Genomic DNA, 22,670 nt, shown 5'->3' with positions numbered 1-22,670 from the left:
TAGAGGACATGAATATATATTTTTCCAAGGAAGACATCCAGATGGCTAACACATGAAAATATGCTCAACATCACTCATCATCAGAGAAATGTAAATTGAAACTACCATGAGATATCACCTCACAGATATCACCTGTCAGAATGGCTAAAATGAACAATGTAGGAAACAACAGATGTTGGCAAGGATGTGGAGAAAGAGGAACCCTCTTGCTCTGTTGGTGGGAATGCAAATTGGTGCACCCACTCTAGAAAACAGTATGGAGGTTCCTCAGAAAGTTAAAAATAGAATTACCCTATGATCCAACAATTGCACTCCTAGGTATTTACCCAAAAGATACAAAAATACTGAATCAAAGGGATACATGCACCCCAATGTTTATAGCAGCATTATCAATAATAGCCAGATTATGGACAGAGCCCAATATACCCATCAGCAGATGAATGGATAAAGATGTGGTATGTATGTGTATATATATGAATATTATTCAGCCATCAAAAAGAATGAAATCTTTCCATTTGTAACCATATGGATGGAGCTGGAGTGTATTATGCTAAGCGAAATAAGTCAGTCAGAGAAAGATAACTACCATATGGTTTCACTCACTAATTAATATCATTAATATCTCATTAATATCCAGATGGGAGCGTCTGAAGCAATAAGGACTGCCCTGAAGGTAAAAAGACCTTTATGGTGATTGATTTGACCTTCACTGCCTGCCTGCATGTACCCACCCACCTTTGCCCTACATTTTCCTTATAGAAACCTGGAAGTATTTTCACCATTTTGTAGACAGTCTTTGAGACACTAGTCTGCTGTCTTCCTGGCGTTGGCCTCACTGAGATAAATTCCTTTCTTGTTTCACAACCACTTGTTTCTCTGCCTTTGGATTTTGCCAGTGGCAAGTGGCTGAACCTGATCTGTTTGGGGGCCCCAGACAGGTGTTCCTGCACTCCTGTGTACCGGCTACAGTGGGACTCAAACTCAGGTCTGTCAGATGCTCTTACATGTCTACTTATCTTACTTTATAAACATTACTTTGGGAAATCCTTACAAATAATGTAATTTAACACATATTGATTGTTTACTATGTGCTGGATCTTATTGTGTTTTTCAGGCATACGATATTTTAATTCTTACAATCATCTTATGAAAGTAGCAGTTATAATCACCATCATTGTATGTATGTAATAATGGTATAGGAAAGTTAAGCCTAAGTTAACTTAGCTAGTAAATGGCAGAGCCAGAATTTGAACAGAAGTAGTCTGAATCCAGAGCTTGTATTCTTTTTTTTTTAAACATTTAAAAAAATATTTATTTATTTTTGAGAGAGAGAGAGAGAGAGAGAGAGTGCAAGTGGGGGAGGGTGCAGAGAGAGAGGGAGACACAGGATCCGAAGCAGGCTCCAGGCTCTGGGCTGTCAGCACACAGCTCGATGCGGGGCTCAAACTCATGAACTGTGAGATTATGACCTGAGCTGAAGTCAGACATTTAACTGACTGAGCCACCCAGGCGCCTCCAGAGCTTGTATTCTTAATAATCACTAAATAATTCTTAAATCAATTATTTATAAATTGCATTTAACAAACATTTGCTGAGTGATTATTATGTGCCAGCCACTGTACAGAGTGCTAGAGATTTAAAGATAAATAGAGCAGGGGCGCCTGGGTGGCGCAGTCGGTTAAGCGTCCGACTTCAGCCAGGTCACGATCTCGCGGTCCATGAGTTCGAGCCCCGCATCAGGCTCTGGGCTGATGGCTCGGAGCCTGGAGCCTGTTTCCGATTCTGTGTCTCCCTCTCTCTCTGCCCCTCCCCTGTTCATGCTCTGTCTCTCTCTGTCCCAAAAATAAATAAAAAAATGTTGAAAAAAAAAATTAAAAAAAAAAAAAAAGATAAATAGAGCAGAGATTGTGTGTGTTTTCTAGGAGCTTAGCCTACTAGAAAGAACCAAATAAAAAAACTTGTCGTTGATATGAAATTTATTAAACACAGCTACCACCAGCACCAAACAATACAAATAATGAGGTCTTGCTATTTCCCAGGTACTATTCTAAGTATTTTGCGGGCATTAATTCCTTTAGCCTCACACAACCTTACAAGGTCATTATTCTTATTATTCCCATTTTCTGATCAGGAAAATGGGTGACAGAGATGTCCAGAGTACAAAGTGGGAGAATTGGCTTAGGAACACATCCTGGCTACAGAGCCCAAGTGCCTAAATGAATATTACCTATGGATAATAGAATTTCAATTTTCCTGGAGTGGAGCAAGTAGCATTATACATAACATATTAAAAAACTGGCTTTTGCCAATTTTAGGAACTTGGAGAAATGGTGGTCATTCTGAAATGAGATTCAAAAAGGTGCGGTTACTAGAATGGTCAACAGAGGGTGAAGGGAGGCAACATTTGTAATGCACTGCTACATTAAAATGGGGTAAACTATGCAGAATTGATAATCTCTAAAGCCCTCTTGCTCTAATGTGCTATGATGATACTTGTCTGAATTTCACTAGTTCAGTGCAATAGAAAACACAAGCAAAAAAATGGAGGTGTTCCTTCTCAAATATGTGTAGAAGAAATGATTTTTATATGATTTAACATGGTATTCATATTTACTGACTACTAAGAACTTCTCTGTAGAAGTAAGTATAAGATGGCCTATATTATTAAAGAACTCAGGGTCACACTGAAGAGGCAAGATAAATATACATTTAAGTAGTGATACAAAACAGCATATTAACCAAGCTTTGGAGATGTTTGGGAACAAGGAGAAATTCATGGGGCTGAATGGGATGGGACTACCTCATGGGAAAGGTAGCCTTGTTTCAGTACTAAAGGCAGAGTGAGGAGGAGTAGTATGTGCATAGGTAGAAAGGAAGGGCAAAGTTGGTCTTTCCTTAAAATTAAATTCAATTTTTCAAGTATTTATGAACTGTCTTGAGAGGGTATCATCTCCAGCACTTCAGAGAAAATAAAGATGGATGATACAGTTTCTGCCTGAAGTAAGTCACAAATGCCCAGCAGTTTTAATATAAGTCAGGATACGGTAGACAAATAACTGGATGCTCTATCTGGGGGCCCCCAAAGCTAACAACAAACTGATATGTGCCTATCGTTCTAGAGAGAGGTGCCAAACCAATCATGTAGAACTTTGCTACATTCATGATCCTAAACTAGTTCTGCCAGCTTTAGCTGTTCACTCGTCCCCAGCCTATATATGAGGCTGAAATTGAAGAGAAAGAGATATCTTTAAAGAAGAGGTGACAGAGTACTGGCATTTCACCCACCTCACTACCTCCCTCTGATGCGGAAGGAGGAGGATGTGTTCCGCTATGGCAGAAATCCCCTAAATAGACACAAAGGGAAGCTCCTAGATACTGCAGAGCTTGCTGAGAGGAGACTGCCCCAGTGCGGACACAGCAAGACTTTCATGCGCTGGAGAATATGGCTCCTTGCCTAGCAGAGTTATAGCCTTCTGTTGGTGTTCTTAGTTGTTTCTGAGTATCGATGCAGCTGACCTGAAAGACAGTGAGTCCATATTCTTCTTTGACCTGGAACATTGGCAGGCTGCCAGTCCCACTGACTGTCAAATGGGCTTCTGTGGAATGTACAGAAACCATGGGGAGCTGCATCCACTGACCTCTTCTTATTTTATTTTTATCAATGGCAGTTTATTTGCTGCTTTGGGAATAAGTAGGAGTAAAGGCAACCTTGTATTCAGGTCACGTTATCTTTGAACTTTAACCAAATAGCCCAATAATGATAACAATAATAATAATAACAAAAGGCAGAATATGGCAGATGCCCCCTTCTCTCAAGCCAAGGAGAGGCTTTTCTAGGGAGACACTTGGAAAGCTTTATGCTTGTCTCTAGGGACTTGAAGGTCTTACCAGTGAATACGCTAAAGGTGAGATGCTGTGGCTGGAATTGCCCTGTCTTGTGGCAAAACACAAAGGGGCTTTGGGACTAGGCAGTACTTCCTCCCATGGCAGGATAAAGGGGAATATTTTTGAGATTTGATAAGGACCCTGTGGAAATGATTTTAACCAGGTGTGCTGACTGAGGGACATGAACAGAGGGTAGATCCCAGAAATCCCGGAGCCAGACAGAAAAGAGGCCGACCAGGTAACCACAGGGAATTCCTGAGGAAGCCACAAAGATACTTTATAGAGTGAACACTATACACTGCCACCTAGAGGTCTCTTGGGTGGATTACAACTGAAGCTGCCATAAAAACTGCCCCATTTCCCCAACACCTGCCCTCCTACTCCCCAGATATCAGAAACAGTGACTAGCAAATTGGAGGGATGAAACCAAAAAGAGAAAAGCAGCTAACTTTGACCCACTACCTCACATAGGTTAGGAGATAGAAGGAATTTAAATTTGAATGGGTTTGAAGTTTAAAATTATATTTGATGGAGCTGTTTCTGGGCTTTCTAATTTTTTTTAGTTCTATAATTGTTTGGTATGGTTCTTTGTTTTCTTAGCTTTATTGCATTTTCCCCTCTTATTTCTTTAATAGTGCTTTACATCTTATTTTTAAAAACGGATTTTATGTTCTCTTTAACATCTCTATCATGAAGCAGTTGCAGGATTTGGGGGAAGGGGCTCTGCTAACTTCTAGAATGGTTTCTTTATCTGTATTCTCCTTTCTCACATTTATCTACTGTTGCTGACATGTGTTTGTAAAGTTGTGCCCTTTTTATCTTTTTTATATTGCATATTAGCAATGTTGTCTAGACCTCCTATTTGCTCTGCTATCCTGTGGGTGAATTCCACTTGCTTTTGTATTACTTTAAGTTCAGGGACAAGGGAAGAGATCAACTGTGGCTGTATACTGTTTTGGCTGGACGACCTGTGGCTCTGCTTTCCTGGGTTTTATTAAATGTTTCTTGTACTAAACTCTGTCCACTTGTTGGGGTTTACCTTCATCACACTAAGAAATATCACTGAGCTTTGGGGGCACATGGGTGGCTCAGTCGGTTAAGTGTACAACTTTGGCTCAGGTCATGATCTCATGGTTCGTGGGTTTGTGGGTTTGTGTACTTGTGGGTTCGAGAGTTCAAGCCCTGCATGGGGCTCTGTGCTGACAGCTCAGAGCCTGGAGCCTGCTTCAGATTCTATGTCTCCCTCTCTCTCTGCCCTTCCCAATCTCGTACTTTGTCTCTCTCCCTCTCAAAAATAAAAATTAAAAAAAAAAAGAATTGTCATTGAGCTTTGGATTATACCCTCTAATAATCATCAAAGTCCTGGGTTCTTTGCTTCCTTTAGAGCAGGTCATCTAAACTTTTGTTTTGTTTTGTTTTGTTTATTGGGCTCTCTACTTCAATGTCACAGATTTCCCCCTTTTCACCCATTTCTCCCCAGTAGCAATTACTTTTCCTCCCAGACATGGCTTTTTCCTCCTCTGGGGAAAAGATAAATAATAAATGGAGAGTTTTGGCCCTCTATCAATAATACGTGCATAGTTACTTCCTTTCAGGCATGAAGCATGCCTCTGCTTTCCTTTCCTCAGAGACTCTTGTCCTAATTACTCTCTCCCTCTCTTTTTTCCTTTCTGCTAAATCACTATTTATTGTTGAAGATAATTAACTCTGGGTGTTTATGATTATTCTGCTCTCCTGTCCATTTTTCTCACAGCTGGAAGATCCTAAAATAGAAGGTCCCAATAGCTCCCTTTTCTGGTCATACACAAAGATAGTTGGAATGGGACTTTTCCTCCAGTGGAAAATTCTTTCTCTTCAAAGTGCTACCCATGTCTCATCTGAATCTCTCTTCTCCATGTTGTGGCACAGGTTGTTGGGGGTGGTTTAGATTTTTCAGGATTGTGTTTGCTCATCTTCTCCACATAGTGCTCATTTGGAGGATGATGTTGAGAGCCTTGCATACTGCTCTGATCAGTGTTTGGGAAATTCTTGGAAGCTCTTGTGTCTTTCTTTACTTGAGAACCACCAATTTTTTAAGGTTATCACATGACCTTTCTCCTTGTTTGATTGCTATTGATATATTTTTGTTGCTTTAAAATTTTTTCCCCATTTACTATTCATATAATTAAGTTATGTGAAAGGGGATTTTTAGATTTGGTTGAAATCTAATATCTAAACCTTACACTTAAAAAAAAATTACAATTTTTTAGTAATTGTATACGTCCAAAGTGGGGCTCAAACTTGTCACCCTGAGATCAAAAGTCTCACATTCCTCTGACTGAGCCAGCCAGGTTCCCCTGCACCTTGAACTCTCTTATCCCCATTTGTCAGTTGCATAAATTAAAGGTCATAATGTTTGATTTGTTTGAAGCACGGCTTATCAAGGAAAGTGGCAGGGAAGAGCCATGATTTGAATCTAGACCTGTCTTTTATCCTTTAATCAATCTTCTGTTCTATAATCAATGGAGAACAGTCAGGATTTTTAAAAATGTGACCAATGAAACATTCATTTTAGGTTTGGGAGCTGTCATGAAGTCTGAGAGAGAGATGAGATGAATTTGCAGAGAGGAAACTATGAAAGTAACGAAATAAGTTAGGAAGGTTTTATAAAATCAGATATAAAGCAATGAGGGCCTGAGATAAAGAGGAGCCTTTTTCATATTTTTGAATTTTGAATTTTGTAATCAGGGTCTTTTTCCTCATATGTTTCTAAGGTGCCATCAATTTGTTTATTACACACATAAGTATGTAAGAATTTTGTATTAAATTGAGAAGCTTAGGGTTAGGAAGTTTTCAATCCAGAAGATTAGCTGCTAGTCATTTTCCCCCCTATATATGTTTTATGTTGTAAAACGTATGCCAGGGGTGCCTGATTGGCTTAGTTAGTTGAGCGTCTGACTCTTGATTCAGCTCAGGTCATTTCAGGGTCATGGGATTAAGCCCCATGGCTCCATGCTCAGTGTGGAGCCTGCTATTGATTCTCTGTCTCTAAAACAAACAAACATCCACAAATCTACAGCAAATCATTTCAATTTTCTGGGCCTCATTTGAACTGGGGACATTTAGTTGGATGGACTATAAGTTTTCTTCTAGTTCATAGTAAACACTCAGAAGAAGGGGAGTGATGTCAATATCATTAAGATACCTCTCCTTTCTGCTTCCCTCCCCATTTAAATCATTCAGCATCCATCCATGAACAAAAGTACCTCTGTAAGAATTGTGGGGCTAGCACCATATATCAAGGTACCCAGGAGGAGTCTTGCCCACCTGTGCATCGGGTAATAAGTAGACAGATCTTGGTATGGTCTGTGGAACCACCAAGATCTTGTGAACTTGTCATAGCCACTCTCCCCAATGGTTGAGGAAAACCAGGAAAATGCTGACTTGGGAGAGACCCATGAACAAGAGAGATTTTATGGAAATTCAAGCTTCCCAAAGAAAGATTCTAGCATTCCATTCAAGCAAAAAAGAATACAAAATTGGATGCACTGAAGAGGGTTAAGAGGAGCTTTGCCAGGGCTACTCCTCCCCCAAGGCAACAGTGTGGGGCTGAACTGGCTAGCAACAGTGATCTACCCTGTGGGGGGAGGGGGAGAGCAGGGAATGAATGCTCAGTTACCTTAGGTGTTCTGCTGGTGACACTGCTGGAGAAGCCCATTTCTCTCCTGCAGCATCGAGAGTATTGAAGCAAGGCCTTCATGACTGGGGGAGGGAGATTAGGAAAGGGACACATAAGAATATCAGAAGGGAATTAAAGGGATTCAGTTTTTGATGACTGCATTCAAGACTCCAGTAGGAAGCGTTATCCATAAACCACTGGGAGAAACTTACCTGAGGATCTCCCCACCTAGCCTACAGGCATCCCCAATGCCCTGAGAGCTAAACCCATAGCCAGCTCCTTGTGTCTGCTCCTGAGTGCCCCAAGCTCCTATAAAGAGTTCTCTTACAAAAGAAGGCAGCTGTGGGCCAGGGAGAAACTATTGGAGCTATAGCTCCACTTTCTGTAAAACAAAAGTAAGTTTTCCAGTAGCTAGCCTTCTGAGCTCTAAGAACCGGGTAAGACATATGATCTTAAGAATTATGCCACAAGAGGGAGCAAGAAGTATAGAGCAGGTATATCCATACAAGGCTGGAGAAATTACCAGAGATAAGCTGGTCTAACAAAAAGATCTGCCACCAGGAAACAGTAAGTAAAGATTTAAGGAAGTGTCTGCTGTTCAACTGCTAAAAGAGCAATGCAAAACCCCAAGGAACATGAAGAATCAAGGAAACATGCCATCACAAAAAGATAACAATAATCCTACAATATCCAAATTCAAAGGCATAAAATGTTACAATTTAGCTGATAAAGACTTCAAAAATAGCTGCTTTGAGGGAACTCAATGAGACACAAGAAAACACAAAAAGTCAATTCAATGAAATCCGGAAGATGGTACATGAACAAAATGAGAAATATAACAAAGAGATAGAAATCATAAAAAAGAACCAAATGGAAATTCTGGAACTAAAAAATTCAGTGAATGAAATGAAACATGCAGTAGAGACCATCCACAGCAGAATAGATCAAACAGAAGATAGAAACACTGATCTAAAGGGTAAGAACTTTGAAATAATCCAGTCAGAGCAGAACAAAGAAAAAAAATGAAAACGAGTGAAGATAGCCTACATGACCTATAGGACACTTTTAAATGTACAAATAGTAGAATAACTGGAGTTTCAGAAGGAGAAAAAGGGGAACGGGAGAAAATCTATTTAAAGAAATAATAGCTGAGAATTGTCACAACCTGGGAAGAGATTTGGACATCTAAGTTCACAAAGCTAATAGATCACTCCATTACCTCAATGTAAAATGACCCTCTCCAAGACACGTATAGTGAAAACTATCAAAAAATCAAAGAAACCTACAAAGAAACCCCCACTAGGGTGTCGTTGGATTTCTCAGCAGAAACCTTATTGGCAGGAGACAGTGGAATGATATGTTCAAAATTTCAAAAAGAAGAAAATTTCCAGCCAAGCATACTCTATTTGGCAAAGTTATGCTTCAAATATGAAGGAAAAATAGACTTCTCCAAGAAAAAATGAAAAACAAACAAACAAATGTTGAGAGAGTTCATTACCACTAGACCTGCTTTACAGGAAATACTTTAAGGAGTTTTTCAAGATGAAATGAAAAGATGCTGATTAGTAACACAAAAACATGAAAATATACAACACACTAGTAAAGGTAAATGTACAGTCAGATTTAGGAATTCTGATTCTGTACTATGAAGATGTGTTAACCATTTAACTATAGTATGAATGTTAAGCAAGTGATTATTAACTATAGCCACTATAATTTAACGCATACACAATATAAAAAGAGGTAAATTGTGACCTCAAAATCAAAAGAAGGAAGTTAAAGGGCGAAACTTTTGTATGTGATTAAAGTTACATTGCTATTGGCTTAAAATGGACTTTTTTTTTTTAATCTATAAGATGTTTTATGATATAAGCTTCATGGTACCATAGTGAAAACACCTATAGTAGATTCACAAAAGATAAAGAGAGGGATGTGTTCCACCATGGAAAATTACCAATTCTCAAAGATATGAAGAAAGAGAAGAAAGTGGAACAGTTGAAATACAAAGCAACTAGAAAGCAATTAATAAGATGGTATTAGCAAGTCCTTGCATATCAGTAATTAATAATAAATAAATAAATAAATAAATAAATAAATAAATAAATGTAAATGGATTGAATTCACCAATTGAAAGACCCAAAGTGGCTGAATAGATAAAAGAACAAGACCAACTGTATGCTGCCTACAAGAAAATCACTTCAGATTTGAGGACACAGGCTCAAAGTGAAGGGATGGAAAAAGATATTTCAGGCAAGTAGAAATCAGAAGAAGGGAATAGCTATGTTTGTATCAGACAAAATAGACTTTAGGCCAAAAATAGTAACAAGAAAGATAGAGGATCATTATATAATGAGACAGGGGTCAATTCATCAAAAAGGTAAAACAATGGTAAATACATCCAATCTGACATTGGAGCACCTAGAAGGATTAAGCAAATACTAACAGATCTGAAGGGAGAAATGGACAACAATACAATAATAAGAAGGGAGTTTAGTATCCCACTTTCAGCAGTGGATTGATCATCCAGACAGAAAATCAGCAAGGCAACATTGATTTGAACCATGTATTAGACTAAATGGATCTAACAGACATATAGAGAACATTTCAGCCAATAGCAGCAGAATTTAGTTTCCTTAAGTACACAGAGGACATTTTCCAGGGTAGACCATATGATAGGCCACGAAACAAGTCTTTGCAAATTTAGGAAGATTGAAATCATACCAAAAATATTTTAAATATTATTTCAACCACAATAGCATGAAAGTAGAAATCAACAAAAGGAGAGTTAGAACATTGCAAACAGTCTTGAAAAACCAATGGGTCCAAGAAGAAATCAAAAGAGAAATTAAAAAACAAAACAAAACTTGAAACAAATGAAAATTTGGAAACACAACACACCAAAACCTATAGACAATGCAAAGGTAGTTCTGAAAGGAGAGTTCATAGTGATAACTGCATAAATTAACAAAATAGATAGATTTCCAGTAAACAATATAACTTTACACCTCAAGGAACTAGAACAAACTAATTTTAAAGTTAGCAGAAGGAAGAAAATAACAAAGATTAGAATAGAAGTAAATGAAATAGAGGCCAGAAAAACGAATAGAAAAGATCAATGAAAAAGAGAGCTGTTTTTTTGAAAACATGCACAAAAGGGTACCTGGCTGGCTCAGTCAGTAGAGCATGTGATTCTTTGCTTTTTTAGAGACAGTTTAAAATATTTTTTCATGTTTATTTATTTATTTATTTATTTTGAGAGAGAGAGGGAAAGAAAGACAGAGCGCACGCACGTATACACATTGTGGAGGGGACAGAGAGAATCCCAAGCAGGCTCCACGCCTCCAGGCTCTGTCACCACAGAGTCCATCACGGGGCTCAATCTCACAAACCTTGCTATCATGACCTAAGCCAAAATAAAGAGTTGTACCCTTAACCAACTGAGTTACCCAGGTACCCCAAACATGCAACTCCTGATCTTCAGGTTTTGAGTTCAAGCCCTATGTTGGGTGTAGGGATTACTTAAAAATAAAATCTTAAAAAAAAATACACAAAATGGACAAGGCTTTAGTTAGACTAAGAAAAGGGAAGACTCAAAATCAGAAATGAAAGAGGAAATATTATAACTGATACCACAGAACTACATAGCATCATAAGAGTCTACTATGAATAATTACGTGCCAACAAATTGGACAACCTAGAAGAAATTGGTACATTACTAGAAACATGCAACCTACTAAGACTGAATCATGAAGAAATACAAAATCTGAACAATAACAAGTAAGGAGATTGAATCAGTAATCAAACACCTTCCAACTGAGAAAAGTAGGACTGGTGAATTCTACCAAATATTTAAAGAATTCATGCCAACCTCAACTTCCAAAAAATTGAAGAGGAGAAAACACTCCCAAACTCTTTTTATGAGGCAAGAATTAACCCAATATCAAATCCATATAAAGATACTATAAGAAAAGAAAACTATAGACCAATATCTATGAAATTCTCAACAAAATATGATCAAATCAAATTCAACAACACATTAAAAAGATCATACACCAGGGTGCCTTGGTGTTTCAGTCAGTTAAACATCCAGCATTGGCTCAGGTCATGATCTCATGGTTTGTGAGTTCAGGCCCCACATCGGGCTTTCTACTGTCAGCTCAGAACCCGCCTCAGAAAACTGTCCCCTGCTCTCTCTGCCCTTCCCCTTCCCTCCGTGGACCCCACAAACACATGCATGGGTGACCAAGTGGGATTTATTCCTGGGATGCAAGGATGGTTCAATATATGCAAATCAATAAATGTAGTATACCATGTTAATAGAATGGAAGACAAAAAAAATAATTCTTGGGGCGCCTGGGTGGCGCAGTCGGGTAAGCGTCCGACTTCAGCCAGGTCACGATCTCGCGGTCCGTGAGTTCGAGCCCCACGTCAGGCTCTGGGCTGATGGCTCGGAGCCTGGAGCCTGTTTCCGATTCTGTGTCTCCCTCTCTCTCTGCCCCTCCCCCGTTCATGCTCTGTCTCTCTCTGTCCCAAAAATAAATAAATAAACGTTGAAAAAAAATAATTCTTAATTATTAGAGTGGAAGATAAATAATAAAAATAATATGATACTGAAAAGAACATTTGACAAAATACATCATTTCATGATAAAAAACCCTCGACAAATTTGGCATGAAGAAATATACCTTAATATAATAAATTCTATATAGGACAAACCCATAAATAACATCATACCTAGTGGTGAGAGGCTGAAAGTTTTTCCTTTAAGATCAGGTATAAGACAAGAATGACCATTCTCACCACTCTTAATCAGCATAGCAGACACTCAAGAAAAATTGAATGAATGAATGACATTCTAAAGAATAAGGGAAAACTTTCCTTCCCTATGTAAATGGGAAAATTTATTAGAATCTGTAGAATGAAAAAGAAGATATTTGGATTATTGACTGCTCTTCAGTTAAAATATATTAATTAAATACCTTTTATGTACTAATGGCCTTTCTTCTTCATAATTTGACATTCAGGGACTCCCTGACCTGATCTCAAAAGTACTCTTTCAGTAACATCGCTCACTGTTCTAGCCAAAGAGCTACTTATCAGTAAATTAGGAGCTAAGGAGCTCTTATAATGGCTAAAACAAAAATCTCAACCCTAATGGACCATCTAGTCAATGGAGAGACAGACATCCACACGATTTACTAAGATATAAGATAAATAAAATGTATATTAATGATAAAAGCACAAACAGCATGCTATATAATGTACAAAAGGAGTGATTACTTCTTAGCAGATTGGGTTGAATATCATATATTCCAGGATGAGTTAGACTTTAAAAGGTGGAGATGGAAGGTGAAAAAAAAAATTGAAGAAGGAGCAATGTAAACAAAAAAAATAGGTACACATGTGACATATTTATGGAATAGTGGAGTCCAGTTTGATGAGAATATAGCATTGAGCACAAAACGTAGAAGAGAGGAAGCTGGAATAATGGAAAACTTTGCATGATATAGGAAGCTTATGCTTCCATGATATAGGCTTTCAGGGTAGAAGAGTAATGTGCTTTGTTCTAGGATAGGAACATAACCAAGGAGTCTGTGAATGTGAACATGGATCAGAGAAGTGAGGGAATGGAGGTAGAGAGACCAATTAAGCTTCAAGGAGAAAAGAAAAGAAAAATCAACAGTGGGGTTGCTAGTAATAGAGAAAAGGGGCTTAGCTAATGAAAAATAAGCTCACAGAAGCCAAAAAGATTTGGTTAGAAAGTCAAGCTGAGGGGATGCACATGGGAAAGAAAGAAAATAGTATTCATCGAAATTATATATTTGCATTACTTTCTTGCAGCCCACTCTGGCATAGCCTGAGTGTAGAGACCAAAGGGAAAAGTGACATAAGAGGAGGAGGCTGGATCAACTCATTCCCAGGTAGGCATGTTGAGGATTTGGGACATTTTTCTACAAGCTGTAGAACCACATTCCTATGATCTTAGCTGGAGAGTGAGATGATCAGTCTCTGCTCTTTGTCACAACCATCCCTATTCTGACTAGATTCCATAATACATTCTTCCTCTTCAATTTACTATCCTTCTCTCAAATCCTTGTTGATCTCTTCAACGTGCTACCTTTCTCTTAGATCATTCCTACAAATCATACTCTAAAGATTAATTCAACTGTCTACCTTTTCTAGTACTATACATTGATTGAGTAAAATAGTTTAGTTCTATTATAAATCCGTTGTCTTCGACATCATCTTGTCTTCAACAATGCTCAGGATTCCTTCAGTGTTTCCTTGGTTATCCCTTTCTTCTATTTTCCACAGTGGGTATGTCATATTCTATTCTTCTCAGATGTTCTTCTCTACAATTTATGTCCTCAAACTCAGCAGGTAACTTTATCTCCAACTTCAGAGAAAGTAGAAGCCATTAGAATCTTTTCAAACTTTCGGCCACCGTATCTACAAAGTGCATCTATACCCACCTGTATCAGTTAGGGAAGTGACTGTTTATGTCAGAAAGCACATCAGCAGTTTAAACTGTAAGAATTGATTTTTTTCTCACATAAAAAGTTGGGGCCAGAGACTAGAGGAAAATAGTGAAGATTGAGAATAGTAATTGGGGGGCTGGGACAGGAGTGCTGAAAATAAAAGAAATAAAAGACACGGTATCATTAGCCATCATAATAGGAGATCAGTAATTACTGCTGCGGTATTATTTTTTTAATCATGGTGGTCAACCAGAGTCCTAAATCATATCAGAGACAAGTGGTGACTAGAGCTCAGATTTCGCAATTCAATGTACTTTTTTTTTTTTAAATAATGCTACACTGGGCTCAAACTCAGGATCCTGAGATCAAGATCAAGCATGCTCTACCAACTAAACCAGCCAAGTGCCCCATCTCAATTTAATGTCCTTTGGTAACCCTAATGAGGATAATGTTTTTGACCTAGGAAACCAAGGAATATTTAATTCTTTGTAAACCATTTGCCTAAACCTTGACATTCATTGCTTCTGAGAAGGTATAATCCACCTAGAGAAAAGGGATTTTTGCTTAGTTTTGAATCTCAGAGCCAACTTTCTCAAGTCCCTTGTGAAGAAATTGTGTTGAAATCCAGGCTTTTTTTTTTTTTTTTTTTTTTTAATTTAAATTCAAGTTAGACAACATACAGTGTAGTCTTGACTTCAGGAGTAGAACCCAGTGATTCATCTCTTTTGTGACACCTAGTGCTCATCCCAAAAAGTTCCCTCCTTAATGCCCATCACCCATTTAATCCATCCCACCTCCAGGAACCCTCAGTTTGTTCTTTGTAAGTGAAATAAGTCAGTCAGAGAAAGACAGATATCATATGGTTTCAGTCACATGTGAAATTTGAGAAACTCAACAGATGAAATCCAGGCTTTTTGAAAGGTAAAAGAGGCATCTAAATTCCAAAAGTGTCCCTTTACAAACCAAGATGAAAGTTTAGTTATTTGGAAATAGAGTTTTACAATAAGCCATTATGGAGAAGGGATGGATGACTCTATCCAAGTGAAGCCCCACCATATGAAAATTAGAAAGTGCTAGAAAAAGAGTTAAGGGGTATGTGTGAGAGACAAGTGAGCAAGAGATAAAGACAGTGTCCTTTACTCACAGTGGAATTCAATGTGTTGATAGTTCTGGGAAGAATTTGGGAACATCACTGGAAGAGAGGCTAGAAGCCTCTGGGAGAAGCCCTTTGCTAACATGGGGTAGCCACAGAGGCAAAAAAAAAAAAAAAAAAAAAAAAGGAGGAAAAAAAGGCATAGTATGTTCGGCAGAACAGTAGCTGTTTTCTCATAGCTAATGCATATTGTAGAAGAAACCTAGAGGCTCCTGAGCAATTCTGAGGAGATATAAAAGGCAATTTAGAAATAAGCATTAACATACTTGTCAGAAAATCACAGCAGAGGAGGTCTCAGTAGAGGTCTCTGTTCAAAGGAACATCACAGTGGTAGCTATGAGTGGGCAACTCCAAGTTGAGGTCCAGATGGATGATAATGCTAAGTCTCAGAGGATCAGCAGCATCAGTGAAAATTAATGTAGACATCCTGGTCTGCAGGAGGAGATGCCTGAGTTTCAATCACCATGCATTGTCTATGTCAAGAGATCAGACTCCTGGTCTCTTTAGCAGTGATCACAGTGAACATACAATCCAATGCCCAGAGTCCAGGTGAGGCAAGCTATTTATTCAGCAGCCAGGCATCATATGCATGCCTGGAGAGAAGGACAACATATAGACCAGACAACACCCCTAGAGTGCTATTGTTAAAATACTATAAACTTCTTCTGTGCCCTGATCTCAAAAGATGAGAGGGTTAAGAGAAAGAATGAGAGAAGGGAAAAATTTTTAAAAATTGAGCATTAATCTTCTAAGAGACTGAGTTTATCCTAAATAAACTTTTTTGAAACATTTGTTTTTAGGTAATCTCCACACACAATGTGGAGCTCAAACTCACAACCCTGAGATCAAGAGTCACATGTTTTACTGACTGAGCCAGCTAGGTGTCCCCTAAATAAATTATTTTACCTTTAATTGGTAAAGCCTGAGGTTTTCACTTTCTTCTCCCATTTTTCAACTTTGTACTTTGCAAATTTTCAAACCAATAAAAAATTTGAAAGATTTTTACAATGACCATTCTGTTTTTTTGCCAAGGTTCATCAATTTTAACATTTTGCCTTATTTGTTGTTCTATTTAGCTAGCTACCTACTTACCTATTTATATATCATCTACCAATTATTTTTGCCTAACCATTGAAAGCAAGTTGCAGACATCATGGCATTCATGTCTTAATATTATGTTTAGCCTTGTGAAATTGTTGATATTTACTCATTTTTGTATGTTCAACTCAATACTTCAGTATCCATCTCATACAAATAAGGACATTCTCTTATACAACAATACTACCAATACATGTGAGAAAATTTAATTCTGCAATATCTAACATACAGTCAATATTTAACTTTATCCAGTTGTCCAAAATGTCTTTTATAAGTGATTTACCTTCCCCACCCTGGTCTAGAATCCAGTTGAGTTTCATGCAGTGTATTTGGTGTTAATACCTTTTTATTCTATAGAACAATTCTTTGGCTATTTTCATGTTATTGATTAAAAACAAAACAAAACAAAACAAGTCCAGGCCAGTGTCTTACAGAATTGCACATTTTGGATTTGAGTTGTTTCCTCATAAGTAGTTTTAGGTTAAATGTATTTTTTAAAAGTTTATTAATCTCAACACTTAATGTGGGGCTTGAACTCATGACCTCAAGATCAAGAGGCACATACTTTTCTAACTGAGCCAGCTAGGCACCCCATAGTTTTAGGTTAAATATTTTTGATAAGAAAATTACATAGGTGACAATTGCATACTTCTTAATGAGTCTCATCACAAGACACATGACACATTGTACAACTATTAGTGCTGCTAAATTTGATTATTTAAAGTGGTAACCACACAAATTTTCCACTATACAGATACATTTTCTCCTTTTCAATTAATAATTAATATATGGAATAATATTTTGAGATCATATGAATATCACATTCCCAACAACTTTCTGTCCAAAGGCTTTAGCAACAGTTACTGATCCTTAGCTATTATATTGGACATTGTCAAATGATAATTTTCTAATTCTATCATTTCTTCTACACTTATTAGCTCTCTTCTTTAAAAAAAAATAGCTCAAATTCTCTTTCTCTTTCTTTCTCTCATATCACTGTGGATTCATAAATTTTATTTTATTTTATTCACTGTATTATAATCTATTATCATCATTAGTCTTTTTGAGGCTCAAATTTTCATATATTTGATCAGTAAGCAACTACTTCAAGTTGACTCCTTTGTCCTTTTGGATGATCTCACTAGTCGAGCATTTCCTTGCTTTCTGGCACATTAAGATGTTCCAGGTTCACTTAGTACTTTGGGTGTTACAGACCTGGAGTCATTTCTCCAAGAATCATTGTCTCTTTTGAGTGACAATGGTATGTAGAAACCAAGATCTGGGCACTAGTTGTGTTCATTACTATGGAGTGCATTGCTTCTTAGCCCAGATGAGCTCCAGAGCATGTCTGAGTCTTAGTGTGCAAATTTGACTCTCATGCAACCCCCAAACTATATAATTATTAGGCTATTCCAATTACTCATACAGTAGTAATCAGAGTGGTATTTTAGGATGTAAAGTAGACCATATTTTCCTTGCTTAAAATCATCACATACTAAACTTCAGCCACATTAATCCTCCTTAAGTTCCTTTAAAGCAACAGTCTCTGAAGGTGTTCAAGAAAATGCATTTTTAAAAACCTTATCCTTTAGGGGCGCCTGGGTGGCGCAGTCGGTTAAGCGTCCGACTTCAGCCAGGTCACAATCTCGCGGTCCGTGAGTTCGAGCCCCGCGTCGGGCTCTGGGCTGATGGCTCGGAGCCTGGAGCCTGTTTCCGATTCTGTGTCTCCCTCTCTCTCTGCCCCTCCCTCGTTCATGCTCTGTCTCTCTCTGTCCCAAAAATAAATAAACGTTGAAAAAAAAAAATTAAAAACAAAACAAAAAAAACCTTATCCTTTAAAACACCCAACTTTTTGTGTATATTTTATAATGTACATAATATATTAATTGCATACACAATGTAAATGCAACCAAATAAATAGGGTTGGAGTTGTGTGGGCACAAATATTTTTAAATGTTTATTTTTGAGAAAGAGAAGAAGAGAGAGAAGGGGAGGGGCAGAGAGAGAGGGAGAGAGAGAATACCAAACAGTCTCCATGCTGTCAGCACAGAGCTAGACATGGGGTTTGATCTCATGAGCCATGGGATCATGACCTGAGCCAAAATTACCAGTTGGTTGCTCAACCAACCAAGCCACCCAGGTATCCTATAAAAATTTTTTTTTAATTGATGACATGCCTGGTAACTTTGGAATTTGGAAAGCACTGCTCTAATCCTGAGTTTCCTACTGGGGGGCCTTTGGACATGCTGTTTCCATAAGGACTTTACAGCTTAATTTTGTCTTTCCTATAAAATCGTGAATATCATGAATGTATGGACCATGTTGTTTTACTTCTTCATTGTATAACCAATGACCTAGAATAGTGACTGGCACATAGTATAACTCAATACATATTTGTTGAATAAATGTTGAATAGAAAAAAATAGAGAAGAGAAATGGATGGGAAATATAATTTGGCCCATTGTCAACATAATTATTTTGTATGCCGTTTATTTCACAAGCAAATTCTTCACTCACATATGAAAGAATCAGTTGGTAACTGGTAGACTGAGTAAAGGAGCAATGTAATAAACAGGAATTACAATGGAGGAAGTTACTGTAGTCAGTTTTAGAATATTTTAGGGGTAAAGAGATTAATTGGAAACTAGAAGAGGTCAGATTAAACATTCTGTCCTTGAGTAGGCCAACTGAAGTATCAAAACTATTTTAGTTGTTTATATATATTGCATAAAATCTTGATTGTTCATCTGTGTATCATGCATAGCAAACTATCTTTATATAATATCTGACTATCCCTCCATCCATATTCTGCCTTATTTAGGTCAGGTCTGTGCCACTTCCCTCAGAGGAATTTCTGGGTAATTTGAGCAAAGACCTAGCTTTAGGGTTTCTTGGTCCTCCCAAATGCCTTCTTTGGTTCCTTTTGGGTTTCTATAGGATTGAACTATAATAAGTATACATCTTATTGTGGATGCAAAAATGCTCCCTGTTAGCTTCCTTTTAGAGGGGTATGGTTCTAGAGGTTAGATGACAGTAAATTGAATTTAGCAAAATTAAGTACAATTTTTGGGGCACCTGGGTGGCTCAGTTGGTTAAGCTTCTAATCCTTGGTTTCAGCTCAGGTCATGATCTCATGGTTCATGAGATGGAGTCCCATTAGATCTAGAGATTTTCTCCCTCCCTCTGCCCCTCCTCTGTTTGTGCACTCTCTCTCTCAAAATAAATAAATTTAAAAGAAAAGAAAAGAAAAGAAAAGAAAAGAAAAGAAAAGAAAAGAAAAGAGGAACTTGTTTCTGGTCTGAAGCAGAAATATCCTATTTCATAGACTGATATTATGGAAAGAGCCTGGTATTGAGTTAGTAGAGTTGCATAGAAGTGCTGGAACCTGTATATAAGTCTGTAAACCTTCATGAACCTCATTTTCTTACCTATAAACATGGAAGACAGGACCAGCCCTCTAAACTCATAGGTGTGTGGACAGGATTAAATGAAATAAAGTATGTAACAGTAATTAATAAATTGCAAGACATTGTTCTAATATAGGCAATAATTAGTACTTAGTGATAAAATATGAACACATAAAATGGACTAAGAATATTTACAAGCTTAATATTTACACACTTTAAGAGTTTGAAGAGATGATAAGGTAGCTTTTGTTGTTGTTGTTGTTGTTGTTGTTGTTGTTTTAAAGTAAGCTCCATGGGAATGCAAGCTGGTGCAGCCACTCTGGAAAACAGTATGGAGGTTCCTCAAAAAACTAAAAATAGAACTATGACCCAGCAATTGCACTACTAGGCATTTATCCAAGGGATACAGGTGTGCTGTGTCCAAGGGACACATGCACCCCAATGTTTATAGCAGCACTATCAACAATAGCCAAAGTATGGAAAGAGCCCAAATGTCCATTGATGGCTGAATGGATAAAGAAGATGAGATATATACATACAATGGAGTATTACTTGGCAATCAAAAATAATAAATCTTGCCATTTGCAACTACGTGGATGGAACTGGAGGGTATTATGCTAAGAGAAATTAGTCAGTCAGAGAAAGACAAAAATCATATGACTTCACTCATATGAGGACTTTAAGAGACAAAACAGATGAACATAAAAGAAGGGAAACAAAAATAATATAAAAACAGGGAGCGGACAAAACAGAAGAGACCCATAAATATGGAAAACAAACTGAGGGTTCTGGGAGGGGTTCTGGGAGGGGGGATAGGCTAAATGGGTAAAGGGCAGTAAGGAATCTACTCCTGAAATCATTGTACTATATGCTAACTAATTTGGATGTAAATTAAAAAAAAGAAATAAAACAAGTTTAAAAAAAAATAAAGTAAGCTCTACCCCCAAGGTGGGGCTCCAATGCCTGGCACTTGAGATCAAGTGTGGCATGCTCTATTCACTGAGCTAGCCAGGCATCCTGACAGAGTAGTTTTTTTTTTTTTTTTTTTTTTTAATTTTTTTAAATGTTTATTTACTTTTGACAGAGAGAAACAGAGCATGAGTGGGGGAGGGGCGGAGGGAGAGGGAGACAGAATCCAAAGCAGGCTCCAGGCTCTGAGCTGTCAGTACAGAGCCCCATGATTAGGGCTCCAGCTCACCACCAGCTGTGAGATCATGACCTGAGCCAATGTGAACCCTCTTAACTGACTGAGCCACCAAGGCACGCCAGAGTAGTTTTTTTTATGTTTATTTATTTTTGTGAGAGAGAGCAGGGGAGGGGCAGAGAGAGAGGGAGACAGAGGATCTGAAGCAGGCTCTGCACTGAGAGTGGAGAGCCCTATGTGGGGTTCCAACGCAGGAACTATGGATTACAACCCTAGTGGAAGTCTGAAGCTTAACATACAGAGCCACCAGGCACCTATGACGGAGTAGTTTTGAATTAAATCAGAGATTGGGCCTATTTTCTAATTAAAATAAGCTTGCTATTTGTGTTTTGTATCTGATACATGCCTTTGTTGTGAAAGGAATTGGGTATTTCACATGTGTGTCAGATTACTTACTTCAATATAATACATTATGTGAAGCTAAATTCAGAAAGAGTGCAAAAAATAATGTGTGAAGATTTTGTGACAAAAAAAAAATCTCAGGACATTTATTAGAGCTGCAAGGAATGTTTGAGATGATATTTTATAAGCCAGAAAACAGAAGAATAGAGGACTTAAACGACTTGTGCAAATTTTCAGAGCCATGAAGTTCCAGGGTCAAAAAATAAAACCAGGGGTTTGGACTCCAGTATTCTTTGTTACACCACATTGATGCTGGGGCAACTTCTGGCTACTGGTCCTGAATGGAATCACTGGATATTTAGATAATCAGATTAGGTTGGAAATGTAGGGAAAGGAAAGAAGTGTTAATAAGATCACTGTGAAATAGCAAGTAGGTTTAGGGGAAAACTCAGCTCCTGTAAAGGAAAAAAAAAAAGATTTTGTATCCTTCTCCCACACTGGTAACCTCCTCCCCGCTTTACCCCTTCTGCCCTTCTTTTAAAGCCTGGTTACATTCTCACATGTGTCTTAAACTTTTGCATGCTCTTGCAGTCCTAGGACACTGGAGAGATTCCTCATCTGATCAGCACGCCAGAGGACAGCTCCTCCAGGAAAATGAAATCTTTCCAAATCCCCAATCAGAGAGAGAAAGAACGCGGCCACTGGGACAAAGTTTGTACCGGAGGCCACGAAATCACCGCCCCCCCCCTCACCCTCCCCGAGTCCCTGCAACATCTGAGAGCTTGAACTTTCTTCCCTCTATTCCCACAGCCCCAAGGAAACTGTCTTGAGTCCTCGTTATAAGGAGGCTTAGGGCGTGAACTAGGTCATTCTTCCAAGTGTCTGGGGATGGGCTGCCTCGAATTTAATTTCTCCTCTCCACTAGCTTCCAGTTTTACTCTTTCTTCCCTTCTCGGTTCTGGAGGGAGACATCCGCGCGCCCCGGGGCTAATCGCCCGGTTGGAAATCAGGATTGGTGCCCCGGAAGAGGCTTTTTGGGGAAAACGGTGGTGGGGCCGGGTCGATAGTGCCAGTGCTCGTTTTCTCGCAGTTGGCTGGAGTTCTTGTTGGCCAATGGATACCTGTGTCTTTCGCCCCCACCCCCGAGCCCCCCATCGCGTCTTGCCGCCTGGGAGAGGGTTTCGGAGGCCCGGAGGCAGGCAGGCCGGCAGGATGCGGGCTCCACCAGAGTCGGGCTGCCTGGCTTTCTACTTCCTGGCCCCAGAGAGCCAAGGGCTCCCATCTTCCCCTAGCAGCCCCCCGCTGCCGCCACCGCCACCTTCCCTGGCAGCGGCTGCTAGATGACGGCGCCGTCACTGGTTGGATTGGAGCTGGCGGCTCAGACGGGACACCAGGGTGGGGGAGTTGGGGAGGGAGGGTGTGGGCAAGGGGGAGGTCAGCTCTG

The 22,670-nt window shown here is 38.7% G+C and overlaps 1 long non-coding RNA gene across 2 annotated transcripts; it reads left to right on the top strand.

Moving 5' to 3' along the window:
- The first annotated feature begins 633 nt into the window (after positions 1-633).
- On the top strand, positions 634-22,150 carry LOC147578104 (uncharacterized). 2 transcript variants are annotated; one of them, XR_015254803.1, is made up of 3 exons: positions 634-673; positions 935-985; positions 21,818-22,150. It is a non-coding gene; the product is annotated as an uncharacterized LOC147578104 (long non-coding RNA). The 2 variants fall into 2 exon arrangements; XR_015254802.1 differs by having other exon boundaries at positions 897-985.
- The last annotated feature ends 520 nt before the right edge of the window (positions 22,151-22,670 follow it).

The sequence above is a fragment of the Puma concolor genome, chromosome C1, assembly GCF_028749965.1.
Source record: "Puma concolor isolate L17-30 chromosome C1, mPumCon1.1.hap2, whole genome shotgun sequence".
Lineage (NCBI taxonomy): Eukaryota > Metazoa > Chordata > Mammalia > Carnivora > Felidae > Puma > Puma concolor.
Note: the sequence above shows the minus strand (reverse complement) of the source record. Positions and strands in the feature narration are given on the sequence as shown.